Source organism: Camellia sinensis, chromosome 2 (assembly GCF_055761805.1).
Source record: "Camellia sinensis isolate YWXY chromosome 2, ASM5576180v1, whole genome shotgun sequence".
NCBI lineage: Eukaryota > Viridiplantae > Streptophyta > Magnoliopsida > Ericales > Theaceae > Camellia > Camellia sinensis.
Window position 1 is genome coordinate 82,624,333 of NC_138962.1, and position 12,351 is coordinate 82,636,683.

Consider the following 12,351-nt stretch of genomic DNA (forward strand, 5'->3'; position numbering starts at 1 on the left):
AAGGTAAAATATTACCGACTAAACCTAGGCAGAAGGTAAAATATTACTCTTATGTGATTGCTATGTTCTACTTCCTAATTTTCATTTGTTCCATCATAACAGTCATCTAGGTAGATTGTGTCAAGTTCATTTTCAATTTTTTATCATTTTTTTGAATTTTTTTGACTTGCGATAAGTTTGCAGCCAAGTTATTTTGGGTATTAGGACCTTGGTCAGTTTTTCTTCTTTGCAGCTCTACTTTCTATAAAATAAGTAAATAAACTTCTTTTTCGGTTTTGAGAATTGCACAATGTGTTTATGACATTAAAATATTACCGACTAAACCTAGGCAGAAGGTAATTACTTAGAGCATCTCCAATGCACCTAAGCAGAAGGTAAAATATTACCGACTAAACCTAGGCAGAAGGTAAAATATTACTCTTATGTGATTGCTATGTTCTACTTCCTAATTTTCATTTGTTCCATCATAACAGTCATCTAGGTAGATTGTGTCAAGTTCATTTTCAATTTTTTATCATTTTTTTGAATTTTTTTGACTTGCGATAAGTTTGCAGCCAAGTTATTTTGGGTATTAGGACCTTGGTCAGTTTTTCTTCTTTGCAGCTCTACTTTCTATAAAATAAGTAAATAAACTTCTTTTTCGGTTTTGAGAATTGCACAATGTGTTTATGACATTAAAATATTACCGACTAAACCTAGGCAGAAGGTAATTACTTAGTGATCTTTGTCATGACCAACATTTTTTCACCCATTAATATACTATCTTATAATGAAATTTTTTAAGGTGGTTAATCAACTTTGTTGTCTTTTCTATCATACAATCATAGACTAAAGCATATCACTTAAAGTTCTCAAAGTGCCAAAATCATAACCAAGTCAACACAAGTTGATATGGCCATCAAGAAAATTGAGACCTAAGGGTGTTAAAAAAAAAAAAAAAAAGATTTAGAAAAGTTCAAGGTTAGAGCAAAAGTTGCAAAGGCTAACTCCCTGAATCGTGTTTCAATTTCCAGATCATAAAAAAGAGAGTGGTACTGGGAAGATGGAGGTCAATGGAGGGTGGAAGCTGGTGCTAAGAAAACATGGGGGGCAAGGTTTTAGGAATAACACCATGGAGAATGAGATTCACACAATCTTTGTGGATAATCTACCAGACTCTATGGATCCAAAAGGGCTGCATAAAGTATTTACCAACTTTGGGATTGTAAAGGATGTGTTTATCCCAAACAAAAGAAGGAAGATGACTAGATCAATATTTGGTTTTGTCCGTTTTGCCTATCCAGTGGCAGCAAATATGGCAATCCAAAAAGCTCATGGGAATCTGGTGTGATAACAGAGCGTTGAAAGTAAAAGAAGCAGATTCTGTGAAAGGTAAGGAGGAAAAGCAGAGGCCACTAAATGTAACAGGTGGAAGAAGGGATATTGGCAGTACCAATCGAGCTCCAAATCTGGTACAAGGTGGGAAGTCACATGCTCAAGCTTTAAGTGGCAGAGGGCTAGTGACCAATACAAGCATTACTCTAAATGCTTTCGAGGAAGAAAATGGTTAGCATTTAAGGAGGAACTGAAAATTAGAGGCATGGGAGATATTCAGGTTAGAGATGGTGGTGGTAGAGATATGGTGTTAACTTTAGAATCAGTGGGAAGCCTGAAAGAGAAGCTGAAATTAATGGAGGGTTGGGTACATGATTGGAGTGAATCAATTAAGGAATGGAAGCAGGGGATGACAATTGAACAAGAAAGGCTGGCTTGGATTACATGTTATGGTGTGCCATTAAATCTCTGGAGTAGTAAAATGTTCAGTAGCATTGAAAGGCTGTGGGGAGAAGTCATAAGTTTAGATGATGATACAGTCAGATCGAACTCATTCCATAGTGGAAAAGTGAGGATAGCCACTAAATGTGTTAGAATATAATATGTAAAGTGTTTAATAATTATGTTTTCTTCTTTCGGCTCTTTTGGCCCCTTTGTAACACTCTCCCCTCTATAAAAGAGAGAGTTCATTACTCTTTGTAATTAATACAAACAAATCAATAATACATCATTTATAACATGGTATTTATAACATGGTATCAGAGCTAGGTTAACAACCTAGTCATTCTGCTTCACCGGCGGGCGGCAGTCTCGCCTTGGCCGCCCGCCGGACCTCTACACATATCTGAGATCGGACTCCGAAGCCTTGAAGAAATGAGCAGATACCTCCGGTCCTATGAAGAAAGTGACGTTCTTGTTCAACAACTTCAAGGTGAACACACTCCCCTGCTTCGGATACTCCTCCCTCCACATCACCACCGGTCCTCCCAAGAATCGGACCAGCCCTCCCACCACCGGCCACCGCGTTTTCACCACCGGAGGGAGCCGCCGTTTTCCAGATCTCGAAATTCCGAATGCAGATGTCAGTTTTGCCACCACGATTGTCGCAACAATCAGCACACCCACATTCTTTTCCGACCTCTTTCTAGCAACAGTTTTCCGATCACCGTCGGCCACAGATTTCTCGAAATTCCCAGGCAAAGGGGGTTTCTTGGTCATGCTTCTCCGCAAATACCGCTGTTTCTATGTCCGACCCGTCATCACCAGTGTAGATGGGACTGTTTTTCTCAATCCCCCGAACCTCTTCGAGTCCCTTCTCTTCGCAGATTCGCCTTTAACACCGAGATCATACAGTCTTCTTCTCAATCCCTGTTTCCCCCTTCTTCCTCTTCAGCCCCCGTTGAACCATCAAGCAAAGTCGAATCCAGAATCCCAGCGTGGAGGGGACCTTCTGCCAAAGCTGTGACCCATGCCCTTAGATGCCACTGTTTCTATGGCTATAGTCTGCCAAGTCCCTTAGTTCTAGTGCCATCTCTCATATTCTTCTCTCCAACACTTGTGTTCTCTTCCACCGTTTTGTTTGCACAACAAGAAACTCTGTCAGAACCAGAGCAACAGCTTGTTCCATTCAACAAGCCACAGCTATTTTGTTGAAGCTTCGGTTCTTCAAATTTCTTCCCTTCACTGTTCAATGAACCCATGTGATCCCACTATTTTTTTTTTTTCTTTATTTTATTTTATAATCCTGATTTCTCTCTTCTTTCCACCGAATTTCACTCACTTTGTCTCCCTCCACTCAAGGACACCATCATAAAAAAAAAAAAAAAAAAAAAAAAAAAAAAAAACATATCAGCAGCAGAGGGAAAAGGGCCACCCACACACACACAACACCCACGTGATTTCCCACTTTTCTTTTCTTTTAATATATATATATATATATATATATTTTTATTACTATTATTATTATATTTCATACTCACTGCACTCCACTTTCTTTTCTTTTTTTTATCTTTCTTTTATTCCATCTTTTGCAAAGCCACAGCAAGTTTGCACACCCATTCTTCTTTTTCTTTTTTTATTTTATTTCTTTTTCACACTCATGTTCACCACTACCAACATACCTTCCATTGATCTGTTTGTTTTTTTTTTCTTTAATCTATCAACTTCCCTCCATTGATTTGCCCACCGCCCCACTGTTTAAACATATTATTATTCTTCTTCTTATTATTATTATGCTATCAACCCATTCATCTATTATTATTATTTTTTTTTTTTTTTTGCAAAACACAAAAAAAAAAAAAAAAAAAAAAAACAAAGCCGACAACAGGCAGACGACGAACTGCATTCATACCCACTACACTCTTTTATTCACGTGGGGGTTCACCCCGTTCCACATTTTACAAACAAAAAAAAAAAAAAAACAAAACAAAACAAAAAAAAAAAAAAAAAAAAAAAAAACAACAAAACACCCACAGTGGGATTTTTCTTCTCTACTCTGCTGCGGGTCGCTTCTTCTTGCCTCCATCCTGGGCGGCCCTTGCCGGTGTTGCCTCCGTGTTTCCCACTCCACTGGGCACGATCACTACTCCCTGCTCCTCCACTGCCGCATATGGCGGTCCTCCAAATCGGAACATCACGGTGGCCTTCCGCTTCAGCTCCTTGTTTTCTGTCCTTAGCACGCTTATCTCTGCTCGCGCATCCTTATACATGCGTTGGAGCAGAGCCAGCTGGGAGTTTAACTGCTGCACCTCATTTGTCCTACTCTGCAGCCGGTGCGACAGGTTTGTGACAGCCGTCATGGACTCCACACATGCCTTCAACGTATATTGATTCGCCTCCACATCCGTTTGCACTGCCATTTTTTGCTCCACCGACTGCATCGGGAAGTTCAACGGAGCAAACCCAGTGGTGTTTGGTTGAGGTTCACGGGACACCGCCCCAGTTCTCTCTCCTGTGGACTCGTTGAGGTCGGGAAAGAGGGTGAGCAGCCCACGGGAAGACGAGGCCATTTTCTGGGCAACAGAGTGTTACAGAATATCTCTCACAACAGAGTGTTACAGACTATCTCTCTCAGCAATCTCAGCAAAACTCAGCAATCTCAGCAAAACGACCTCTCTTTCTCAGCAAAACGAAGAATTTTTCAGAGGTTTCTCTCAGTTTTTCTGTCTCAGTTTCTGCCTCCTCCGCTTCGGTTTATAAAGACCATGACACAGAGGCAGCCACGCGCATCGCGCGCCTCCTCTGGCCGACAAACTGGCACGCCTTTTGATGCATTCGGGCACGCCTTTTAATGGCACGCCTTTTGAGGGTGCGGGCACACCTTTTGAGGGCACGACTTTTGAGGGCTCGATATATATCTACATGTATATTTTTTTTTTGGGCAGCCTCTCTACACACTCATACAGTGTCTTCTACACCGGTCAGCTTTATCAATCCCTTTGTTTCAACCTCAAATAGGTTTCTATCTTTACACCTATTTGAGTTTGAGGGGGGGTTATACACAGTATCATGTTCAAGTCACCCCATGGCGCACTCCCTAAGTCGCCCCCTTGGTGCACCACCACAAGCTTCTACAACGGTCCGACATGACCCCGTAAACTGTCCTGCTTCAACGGTCCGACATGACCCCGTAAACTGTCCTGCTACATCGGTCCGGCATGACCTCGTAAACTGTCCTGCTACATCGGTCCGACATGACCTCGTAAACTGTCCTTCTACAACGGTCCGACATGACCCCATAAACTGTCTTCTACAACGGTCCGACATGACCCCGTAAACTGTCTTCTACATCGGTCCGACATGACCCCATAAATTGTCTTCTACATCGGTCTGACACGACCACACAGTGTCTGCTACAACGGTCCGACATGACCCCGTAAACTGTCTGCTACAACGGTCCGACATGACCCCATAAACTGTCTGCTACATCGGTCTGACACGACCATACCGTGTCTCCTATCCTGTTTTATTTTATTTATCAGTTTATTTTTCTGTTTTGTTACTCTCTCCAAACTCAAGTTGGCTAGTGCCTATCCTCCTTGAGTTTGAGAGGGGCTGTTAGAATATAATATGTAAAGTGTTTAATAATTATGTTTTCTTCTTTCGGCTCTTTTGGCCCCTTTGTAACACTCTCCCCTCTATAAAAGAGAGAGTTCATTACTCTTTGTAATTAATACAAACAAATCAATAATACATCATTTATAACATGGTATTTATAACAAAATGTACGGAGTCCATAAATAGAACAATCAACTTGAGATGCAAGGGGACATCTTATCCAGTGCGAGTATGTGAAGAACAGGTGGTTATCTTGGAGGTGATCTACAAACAGTGCAAGTGCTATAGTGGGCAGAACACGGGTTAAGCAAACCTCTATTGGTGATGAACAAGAGCAAAGATCTAAAGTGGGGAGCAAGAAGGTTGATGATGAAGCTGATGTGGAATGCCAGGTTGGTGGTGATCTGGACAAAGAAGGTGCTGAGGAGACAAGAGGAATGAGGGTCAGAAATGATGATCATACTGACGTAGATGGTCATGTTCGATGGCCAAGCGTGTCTGTGGTGGCGGAGACTGTCATGAACATAGGGAAGACAACCTGTATGCAGATTCAAAATGTAAGCAGTGGGGGTGCATGCGGGGGAAGGCTAGTCCAATCAGAGTCACGATCTGGCCAGATTCAAAATGAAGGAAATCAGGTCGTTGATGCTGGAGCTCCTACTTTAGGTTTCATGAGGCGTCTAAGTGGGTTTGAGAATAATGGGCCAGGGCTAAACATTGAGGTTCTATTAAATAAGGTCAATGCAGTTGAATGTGGTGATATAGTGGACCATAGAGTATCTGAGGTAAGGGACTCAAAAATACAATCTCCAAAGGAGACTGGATATCAACATAGAGAAGGAGAGAAAGCCCACGAAGAAATTGAACGAGAGCATCAATGTGTGGTAAAAAGCAAATCTGCACTAACAGTTCAAAAAAGAAAAACAAGACAACAAGAGAAAGCAAAAAGGGCTGCGAAATTTCAGGGGAAGAGAAAAGGTAATTTACAATTGGGGGTTGGAGCATCTCGGTAACTCAAAAAATGAGCTATATTCAGGTCTGCAGTTGCAGCAATTTCTTTATCAATGACAAGAAAATCTGGGAGTGGTCAGCTCTTACTTAATGAGGTTGAAGCATCACTCCAAACAGGGCAAGTTTTTGGGATGAAGTGTAATGGAAATGAGGAGGAAGTGCTCAGCAAGTTGATGGAACTGGAAGTAAAAGACAAGGAGAAGCTAGCATCAAAGAGTGGAAAGGCAGATTAATCTGTCCCTCTGGTGAATTGGTGAGTGCACTTGTTTTTAATGAAATTATTAGCCGGAATGTTAGAGGTCTAGGCAAGCCTATCAAAAGAAGGAAGATCAAAAATATATTCTATGAGAGGAAGGTGGATATGGTGTTACTTTAAGAAACAAAGAGGTCAACAATCAATGAGGAATTTGTCAGATCATGTTGGCCTGGTGAGAAAATGAAATTCGTGGCAGTGGATTCAGAGGGAGCTGCTGGTGGATTATTATGCATCTGGAATCAGAAGTATTCTCATTGGTGGACTACTGCAGCAATAGGAATTTCATCATTTTGTCAGGTACTCTTTATAGTAGTTTTGAATGTGTTGTTGTAAATATATATGGCCCAAATGATGGTGCAAGTAGGAAACAGGTTTGAGGTATATTGAAAAATCTAAAGCAAATATATGACAAACCTTGGTGTTTGGGGGGTGATATCAATGAAGTGAGGACTGTTTCTGAGAGGGTGGGTTGTTCTATAAGAAATAGAGAAATGAGTGACTTTAATGAGTTAATTGATAGTCTGGAAATGTATGATATTCCAATGATGGGGAGAAAGTTTACTTGGTGTAACTCCCAAGAAGGAGAAAAATGGAGTAGATTGGACAGGTTCTTACTCAGTCCAGATTGGTTGTAGAATTTCAATTTCAAATTGTGGAGATTACCTAGAAGGCTCTCAGATCATTGCCCTATTTTAATCATGGAAGATGAAAAGGATTGGGATCCAAAGCCATTTAGATATCTGAATGCCTGGGCACTTCATCCGAATTTCAAAGCTTTTGTGAAGAAAAGGTGGGCTGAAACTAATGTAAATGGTTGGATTGGATTCAAGTGTCTAAGAAAATTTCAATCACTTAGACTGGCATTGAAACAATGGAATAATGAAATTTTTGGTAATGTGGACTTTAAACTAAAACTTCTAGAGGAGGAATTACATGTTTTTGATTTGGTAGCGGAAGAAAGGCCACTGACTGAATCAGAGATAAGTAGGAGAAGAGAGGCAAAAGGTGAGGCATGGAAATTGAGTAAATTGGTGGAGTGGATATCGCTGCAGAAGTCTAGAGTTAACTGGGTTTTGAATGGGAATAGAAATACAAATTTTTTTCATGTTATGGCTACCTCTAGAAGCGATAGGAATGCTCTGTGTTCAGTTACTGCCAATGGGGTATTGAAGGATGATCCTGAAGAAGTAAGAGATGAAGTTTTGAGTCATTTCAAGAAGCAATTTTTAGAATCATGGTTCAATAGGCCAAGGCTATCAGGTCCTGTTAAATCAATTGGCGGTGATGAAGTTAGAGTTGCACTGGAAGCTGAGTTTTTAGAATCAGAAGTTGCTGCAACAGTTCAGAATTGTGATGGCAACAAAGCCCCAGGTCCAGATGGTTTCAACTTGATGATGTTTCAGAAATGTTGGCAGATAATAAAAGGGGATGTGATGCAGTTTATGGAAGAGTTTCACCAAAATTCTAAGTTGGTGAGAGGTCTTAGCAGCTCATTTATTGCTTTGATTCCAAAAAATGATAATCCTACTTGTCTTAGTGAATATAAGCCCATTAGTCTCATAGGTTCGTTGTACAAAGTTCTTACGAAAGTATTAGCTAGTAGGATTAAACTAGTATTGCCAAAGATTATAAGTGAGTCTCAATCAGCTTTTATAGGTGGAAGAAGCATCTTGGATGGAGTGCTAGTGGCAAATGAAATTGTTGATGGCTGGAAGAAGAAGAAAAAGCAAGGCATAGTTTTAAAACTTGATTTTGAGAAAGCATATGACTCAATTAATTGGGAGTTTCTATTTTCTATGCTCTCAAATTTTGGGTTTGTCACAAAATGGATAAATTGGATGAAGAAGTGTGTTTCAATAGCTAAAATTTCCATCTTGGTGAATGGATCACCAACTTCTGAATTCAGCCCCCAAAAGGGTCTTCAACAAGGTGATCCATTATCACCTTTTCTCTTTAATATAGTGGCTGAAAGTCTCAACATTTTGCTGAATAGAGCAGTACAGTTGGGGTTGATTAAAGGTGCAACTGTTGGTTCAAATGATCTAAACATCACCCACTTACAGTTTGCAGATGACACAATATTGTTTTGTGAGGCAAAAAAGGAGGAGGTGCTGAATATTAAAAGGATTTTGAGATGCTTTGAGATAATGTCCGGACTAAAGATTAACTACCATAAGAGTGTGGTTTGTGGCATTGGTATTCATGAGGAGCAAAGTAAAGAATATGCTGCCATCTTCAATTGTCTACATCAAGGTCTACCATTGAAATATTTGGGTATGCCTTTGGGTGCTAATCCAAAGAGAAGAAGGACTTGGCAACCTGTGATTGACAATTTCAAAAAAAAGTTGGCTTCTTGGAAAGAAGATTTTTGTTTTTTGTTGTTAGGTTGACAATGATAAAGTCAATGCTCTCCTCCCTGCCTATTTTCTACTTGTCCCTGTTTAAAATGCCTGAAGGGGTTACAAAAGAGATAGATAAAATTCAGTTTAGTTTTCTTTGGGGAGGTGATGAGTTGAGAAGGAAAATACATTTGGTCAAATGTGGGGAAATCACTCAAAGCAAAAGTAAAGGGGGTTTAGACATAAGGAAGGTGAGACTCATGAATGTTTGTCTTCTTTTGAAATGGTGGTGGAGATTTGGATGTGAAAATGACACTTTATGGAAAAAAGTGATTTGTAGCAAATACCCAGAGGGTTGGGGGGTTGGTGGCCACTACCTATTGCAAGTACAAGATTGTCTATGGTTTAGAGAGATATATTGGTGGTTGCTGGATCTTACCCTGAGGTGGTGGATTTTTTCAAGGCTAACATAAAAATTAGTATTGGTGATAGGAGGAGAATAAGATTCTAGCTTGATAATTGGGTTGGTAATGGGTGTCTAAAAGATGTATTTCCTAGATTATTCTCTGTGGCTCTTGATAAAGGTGAATCAGTGGCAGAGATCACTAGCAGAAGAGGTGGGAATGAAGAGTGGGGACTGGTCTTTAGAAGAACTCTGTTTCAATGGGAAAGTGAAGAATTGAGGAGGTTGATGATGATGATACAAAATGCACCAGTTCACAGGGAGAGACTGTTACATACATTAATTTGGAATGCAGATAAGTCTGGTAGGTTTACAGTTGCCTCAGTCTACAAGGGAAGTGAACCACAATCTGAAGTTAATGTACAATTAGGAGAATTCATTTGGAAGAATGTGGCTCTACCAAAGGTGCAATTTTTTGGGTGGTTAGCATGGAGAGAGAGAGAATCAAGACAGCTCGTTATCTCCAAAGCCTTAGAGTTCTAAGTGAAGCCTCAAATGTAAACTGTATTTTTTGCAGGAATGATATGGAAACTGTAAATCATGTCCTACTGTGTTGCCCTTTTACTTGGAGGATCTGGTCCAATATTATCAACTGGTGGGGAGTTTCCTGGGTTATGTTGGGGTTAGTGGCAGGTTTATTGCAATGGTGGGAGGGATATAGAATACGAAAAAGGGGGAAAGTTATTTGGAAGGTCATCTCATTGGCAGTGTTATGGTCCATTTGGAGGCAGAGGAATGAGAGTATTTTTAATGGCTCTCAAGTGGACTTGGAAGGGTTGTGTGAGCTTATCAAGGTCAGGATTGCATTGTGGGTCCGAGCTTCTAACCCTTCCTTTAGTTACTCTATTAATGACATAGTGAATAATCTGCAGTAGGTTAAAGTGTGCATCATGGTTTGAGCATGGCTGCTGTCTGAGGTTGACTCTGAGCTGTGTTTTAGTTATACATTTTGGTATGAAATGTGTCTGCTGCTCTGCTGAGGTCTTAATGACTCAGTGGTGCTCTCTGGTGGTGTTTTAGTCCTATATTTTGATCTGAATATCTGCTCTATTTTATGTGGTGATTTAGTTCTATATTTTGATTTGAAATGTGTCTGTTGCTATGCTGAGATCTTATTGCCTTAGGTGTCTGGTTGTCTGCTCTACTGTGTTCTTATTTTGCCTCAGTTGTCTGGTAGTCTGTTTTGCTTGATGCTGGACTGATATGCTTAGGTGCTAGCATTGGTAGGATTATTGTATGGTCTGTCTCAAATGATTGGCTGATTGCTGATGGATAGCTCTGGTCTTTTTTTGCCTTTGAAATGGTGGCTAAGCTAGAGTGGAGCCTCTAGCTGCTGTTTTGGGGAGTTAGCAAATAGCAAATGGTGGATGAATGGTTGTTTGTCGGGGTATTATGCTGGTTGGTCTGTCTTGATGAATGGTTGTTTGTCTGAGTTGGGTGGCTACTTGGCTATTTGGCCCTAATTTAATTGCTGAATAGTTTAGAAGACAACAACTTGTGGACCAAAGAAATCCAAGAGAGTGGCTTATGGGAGTGGGATAACTTGGTGATGGCAGATAATATGAACTTTGAGGATCTTGAAAAGTTTTTTGACTAAAGGCAAAATTGGTGCATTATGTATTATCTTAGAGTTTACCTAGTTTTCTATGTTAGACTTTGATGTATATTTTGACTGAGGGTGATCTGAGCATGGCTGCTGCTGTGATGGACTCTGGTATGGTTGGTTGTTTTGTCTCAGGAAGCTATGTTGCTCTGTTGGTAGTAGGAAGCTGGTCTGAAGATGGTATTCTGTCACCAGTGTTGCTCTCTTGGCATATATGTTGCTGTCTGTGAATGTAAACCTGATTGGTATGTTGCTCTATTACTGCTCTGTTGTATGCAGATTGGTAGGCATGCTACTGTAGGAAGATGGTCTGATCTGTGAAGATTGATGGAGTACATTGTGTTGGCTACAAAAGTATTAGGCTGAATTGCTGATCTGCTGCAAAGCAGAAAATTTGATTCTTACAATGAGGCCCGAAGGTCATGTTTCAGAGCAAATGCATGTTGATCTACTGCAGAGCTAAGTCAAGCAGATCCTCTGTTGTGTTGTCTTTCCCTTCCTGTTGTGTGGTCTTTCCCTTCATATTGATTTGCTGCAGAGCAAATTCAAGCAGAAACTCAATTGTGTTCTTTTTCCCTCCCTCTCTTTTTGGTTCTTTTGATTGGTTCCTCACCAATCTTGGGTTAAGTACTAGCAAAGGATTGTGCTATTTTATCGGTACCAACCTAGTTGGGATTGGTAAGGTTAGTTATGATGCTCTTTGCACTTCATTTCTTTGTTGATGTAAGTTTTTGCATGTATCTTGTTTTCTTCATCAATAAAGTTTCTTTTTGCTGATAAAAAAAAAAATAGAAATACTCAAGTGGGTAACAAAGTTTTGCCCAGGTATTCTTTTCACATGATGAACATGTAATCTTGTAAGCAAAGTAGTTCAGCGGTTGATAATCTTTACTAGTGCTTAGGTAAGAGATGACAAATGGGTTTAATATCTGGCAAACTATGTGAAATCTATTAAATATACAAGAAAATAATTGTTACAGTTGTTTTTTGTACAGTTTTGAACAAGTTGCCATGTTTTATTGTAGAGAAAGAAAATGCAAGATGAAGCCAAAAACATATTAAAAATGACACATCTTAATGGTGTTCATGTCATTCGATTGAGTGTAGAATATGTAACAGGATTATCCCTCAACCGTGCAGATGAGGAATAATTGTTCATCTTATTTGTATACTTTATAAATTATTGGAATTTGATCTGATAAAATTTTGTAATTAGAATAGTTCATGACTCCTCTTTTAAATGTTATGATTCGATGGCTTTGGAAGGAAAAGTTTATTATTGTTTTGTATGGAAACAGAAGCAAAAGAA

The 12,351-nt window shown here is 39.9% G+C and overlaps 1 long non-coding RNA gene across 1 annotated transcript; it reads left to right on the forward strand.

Moving 5' to 3' along the window:
- The first annotated feature begins 460 nt into the window (after nt 1-460).
- LOC145820152 (uncharacterized) lies at nt 461-11,831 on the forward strand. Its single transcript, XR_014361191.1, has 2 exons — nt 461-6,934; nt 10,564-11,831. It is a non-coding gene; the product is annotated as an uncharacterized LOC145820152 (long non-coding RNA).
- Nucleotides 11,832-12,351: the final 520 nt, after the last annotated feature.